The sequence below is a fragment of the Schistocerca serialis genome, unplaced genomic scaffold (assembly GCF_023864345.2).
Source record: "Schistocerca serialis cubense isolate TAMUIC-IGC-003099 unplaced genomic scaffold, iqSchSeri2.2 HiC_scaffold_1177, whole genome shotgun sequence".
Classification (NCBI taxonomy): domain Eukaryota; kingdom Metazoa; phylum Arthropoda; class Insecta; order Orthoptera; family Acrididae; genus Schistocerca; species Schistocerca serialis.
In genome coordinates this window covers 112,501-117,500 of record NW_026047378.1, presented here as the reverse complement: position 1 = coordinate 117,500, position 5,000 = coordinate 112,501, and the positions used below count along the sequence as shown (strand labels likewise).

General features: G+C 51.4%; 1 non-coding gene across 1 annotated transcript in view; it reads left to right on the top strand.

The window, feature by feature from the left end:
- The first annotated feature begins 3,480 nt into the window (after positions 1-3,480).
- The window catches only part of LOC126433927 (small subunit ribosomal RNA), a 1,909-nt gene continuing 389 nt past the window's right edge, over positions 3,481-5,000 (top strand). Inside the window, exon 1 of the ribosomal RNA XR_007578854.1 lies at positions 3,481-5,000. This exon is cut by the window's right edge and continues 389 nt beyond it. This is a non-coding gene — a ribosomal RNA (small subunit ribosomal RNA).

The window sequence follows — 5,000 nt, the reverse complement described above, 5'->3', positions numbered from 1 at the left end:
GTGCCTTAACCTAACCTACGTTGTGCCTTAACCTAACGTATGTTGTGCCTTAACCTAACCTATGTTGTGCCTTAACCTAACCTATGTTGTGCCTTAACCTAACCTATGTTGTGCCTTAACCTAACCCATGTTGTGCCTTAACCTAACCCATGTTGTGCCTTAACCTAACCCATGTTGTGCCTTAACCTAACCCATGTTGTGCCTTAACCTAACCCATGTTGTGCCTTAACCTAACCCATGTTGTGCCTTAACCTAACCCATATTGTACCTTAACCTAACCCATGTTGTGCCTTAACCTAACCCATGTTGTGCCTTAACCTAACCCATGTTGTGCCTTAACCTAACCCATGTTGTGCCTTAACCTAACCCATGTTGTGCCTTAACCTAACCCATGTTGTGCCTTAACCTAACCCATGTTGTGCCTTAACCTAACCCATGTTGTGCCTTAACCTAACCCATGTTGTGCCTTAACCTAACCCATGTTGTGCCTTAACCTAACCCATGTTGTGCCTTAACCTAACCCATATTGTACCTTAACCTAACCCATATTGTACCTTAACCTAACCCATATTGTACCTTAACCTAACCCATATTGTACCTTAACCTAACCCATATTGTACCTTAACCTAACCCATATTGTACCTTAACCTAACCCATATTGTACCTTAACCTAACCCATATTGTACCTTAACCTAACCCATATTGTACCTTAACCTAACCCATATTGTACCTTAACCTAACCCATATTGTACCTTAACCTAACCCATGTTGTGCCTTAACCTAACCCATGTTGTGCCTTAACCTAACCCATATTGTGCCTTAACCTAACCCATGTTGTGCCTTAACCTAACCCATATTGTGCCTTAACCTAACCCATATTGTGCCTTAACCTAACCCATGTTGTGCCTTAACCTAACCCATGTTGTGCCTTAACCTAACCCATGTTGTGCCTTAACCTAACCCATGTTGTGCCTTAACCTAACCCATGTTGTGCCTTAACCTAACCCATATTGTGCCTTAACCTAACCCATATTGTACCTTAACCTAACCCATATTGTACCTTAACCTAACCCATATTGTACCTTAACCTAACCCATATTGTACCTTAACCTAACCCATATTGTACCTTAACCTAACCCATATTGTGCCTTAACCTAACCCATATTGTGCCTTAACCTAACCCATATTGTGCCTCAACCTAACCCAATTTGTGCCTCAACCTAACCCATATTGTGCCTCAACCTAACCCATATTGTGCCTCAACCTAACCCATATTGTGCCTCAACCTAACCCATATTGTGCCTCAACCTAACCCATATTGTGCCTCAACGTAACCTAATTTGTGCCTCAACGTAACCTAATTTGTGCCTCAACGTAACCTAATTTGTGCCTCAACGTAACCTAATTTGTGCCTCAACGTAACCTAATTTGTGCTTCAACGTAACCTAAATTGTGCTTCAACGTAACCTAAATTGTGCTTCAACGTAACCTAAATTGTGCTTCAACGTAACCTAAATTGTGCTTCAACGTAACCTAAATTGTGCTTCAACGTAACCTAAATTGTGCTTTAACGTAACCTAAATTGTGCTTTAACGTAACCCATGTTGTGCTTTAACGTAACCCATGTTGTGCTTTAACGTAACCCATGTTGTGCTTTAACGTAACCCATGTTGTGCCTTAACCTAACCTATATTGCGCCTTAACCTGCTCTGTAATTGTTATGCAACTCGTTAAATTAGTGTAGTGTTGCCTAACCGCAACCCTCGCAATATAGTTCGCTATTCGCACTGCCCGGTCCCCTGTGTATCGCGTCATGTTAAACACCTTGCAGGTGTTGCTGACTTTCCACATGCTCCTGCTATACACTGTAATGTGGATAGCAGCAGGACGTACATGCCCCCCCCCCCTTCCCCCCTGCCTTCGCAAGCTGGTCGTTGAGAAGTTTGCATGTTCAATGCCCTTCGCATGCCGACGTACTCAGCCTACGTTGTGGTACGGCCTGTCACCTGTCCGCCGATGTACGCAAAACCCACAAACTGTACTGCACATTGGTCCGTATGTACTGAATGATACATCGTGGCACATGTGTGACCGTACGACGACTGCGCCTAGCAACGGCAGACCATACAGTCCAAATATTGTGCACGCAGCTACGTGTCGTCTCCCTATAAGAGCTGGATTGCAGTGTGGTACGCCATTCAGACGTGTGGGAGGAACGGACGCCCTCGATGGCGATCAGCATGAGCAGTCTGTTGATGTAGTGGAGCGTGTATTCGGACGTAGTCGTCTCTTCTCACACACCGTGATAGCATGTTGCACCGCGTTCCACATCTGCGACATCCTGCAGAGGCCGGCTGACAGTCGTTCGCGCAATGGACACCGCATACGTACGGGGGCTACCTTCCACGTGTTCTCGAGGCGTGCACATGTTGTTGCGTCTATGTGGGCAGACGTAGTGTGTTGTGACACCTGACACAGGCATGCAATACTCGTTGCAAATGGCGATGGACGTCTACGTTTGCTGGTGACGTTACGCAAATGAACAACAGGTAACCCGTTGTGGTGCGGTTGTTCTCGCTAGAGGTGAATCAGTGTTGGCGACGATCGGTCGAGCTATTAACTGGTTGTTTCAGGGATACCCACCATGCCCACGAACGTGAAAGGGGATCTGGGTGTGAGGCGATACGCGGCGGTGGCTGGGTGAGACTGTCCCCGGCCGGTGAGGGGGGGCCGCCCGGCGTGCTGGCAGCGCGGTGCGTGGGCGCACGCGCTACAGCCGGCTGGTGGGGGCGGCCAGTGGCAGGCGCGCCGGCCGACGGACGCGGCAGGCGGCGCAGCTGCGCGCCGGGGCCCCCTGCTCGCGGCGCCTTGCGGCCAAAGTAGGTCCTCGCGGGCCCGGTGCGAAGCGCGGTGGCCATCTGCAGTGTGCTGGTCCGATTGAGGACTGTGTGCGCTGAGGATGCGCCGCCGCCCGGCGCTCGGCGCCGCGACGCCGTCTGCTGCTCGGTCGCCCCAGCGGTTCTCGCAGGTGGTTTGTATCGCAGCTGTGCGGACGTGTTGGCGCGTGCGCTGTGCTGGGAGAGTTCGCTTCGGCACCCAAGTGGGGCTTTTGTCCTTCTGTGGCGCTGGCGTTGGAGCTGCCGGTCACCGTAGGTGGCGCGTGTTGTCTCCCGCCGGCAATGCCACGACAGCACGCTCCCGGGCCTCTGTCGGCAGCGGCAAGCTCAGTTGGGAGCACGGGTGGTCGCACCTAAAGCGTCTACTCGCCTAACTCCGGGCGATTGCGCCTCTCTCGAACCCGACCAAGTACTTAGGACGGCGCTGCGCGCCGCCGGGACCTGAGAGGGTTTCGAGGTGTGTTGTGCAGGGGAGCTCAGCCTCCTCCTGTTTGCAGAATAATTGAGCGGACGCTTGCGTGTTCGCGCGGGCCCCCGGGACACACTCCCGGGCGGCCGGCTGCTCAGCTCTAGTTGACGCAGCTCCCTGGTTGATCCTGCCAGTAGTCATATGCTTGTCTCAAAGATTAAGCCATGCATGTCTCAGTACAAGCCGCATTAAGGTGAAACCGCGAATGGCTCATTAAATCAGTTATGGTTCCTTAGATCGTACCCACGTTACTTGGATAACTGTGGTAATTCTAGAGCTAATACATGCAAACAGAGTCCCGACCAGAGATGGAAGGGACGCTTTTATTAGATCAAAACCAATCGGTCGGCTCGTCCGGTCCGTTTGCCTTGGTGACTCTGAATAACTTTGGGCTGATCGCACGGTCCTCGTACCGGCGACGCATCTTTCAAATGTCTGCCTTATCAACTGTCGATGGTAGGTTCTGCGCCTACCATGGTTGTAACGGGTAACGGGGAATCAGGGTTCGATTCCGGAGAGGGAGCCTGAGAAACGGCTACCACATCCAAGGAAGGCAGCAGGCGCGCAAATTACCCACTCCCGGCACGGGGAGGTAGTGACGAAAAATAACGATACGGGACTCATCCGAGGCCCCGTAATCGGAATGAGTACACTTTAAATCCTTTAACGAGTATCTATTGGAGGGCAAGTCTGGTGCCAGCAGCCGCGGTAATTCCAGCTCCAATAGCGTATATTAAAGTTGTTGCGGTTAAAAAGCTCGTAGTTGGATTTGTGTCCCACGCTGTTGGTTCACCGCCCGTCGGTGTTTAACTGGCATGTATCGTGGGACGTCCTGCCGGTGGGGCGAGCCGAAGGCGTGCGACCGCCTCGTGCGTGCTCGTGCGTCCCGAGGCGGACCCCGTTGAAATCCTACCAGGGTGCTCTTTATTGAGTGTCTCGGTGGGCCGGCACGTTTACTTTGAACAAATTAGAGTGCTTAAAGCAGGCAAGCCCGCCTGAATACTGTGTGCATGGAATAATGGAATAGGACCTCGGTTCTATTTTGTTGGTTTTCGGAACCCGAGGTAATGATTAATAGGGACAGGCGGGGGCATTCGTATTGCGACGTTAGAGGTGAAATTCTTGGATCGTCGCAAGACGAACAGAAGCGAAAGCATTTGCCAAGTATGTTTTCATTAATCAAGAACGAAAGTTAGAGGTTCGAAGGCGATCAGATACCGCCCTAGTTCTAACCATAAACGATGCCAGCCAGCGATCCGCCGCAGTTCCTCCGATGACTCGGCGGGCAGCCTCCTGGAAACCAAAGCTTTTGGGTTCCGGGGGAAGTATGGTTGCAAAGCTGAAACTTAAAGGAATTGACGGAAGGGCACCACCAGGAGTGGAGCCTGCGGCTTAATTTGACTCAACACGGGAAACCTCACCAGGCCCGGACACCGGAAGGATTGACAGATTGATAGCTCTTTCTTGATTCGGTGGGTGGTGGTGCATGGCCGTTCTTAGTTGGTGGAGCGATTTGTCTGGTTAATTCCGATAACGAACGAGACTCTAGCCTGCTAACTAGTCGCGTGACATCCTTCGTGCTGTCAGCGATTACTTTTCTTCTTAGAGGGACAGGCGGCTTCTAGCCGCACGAG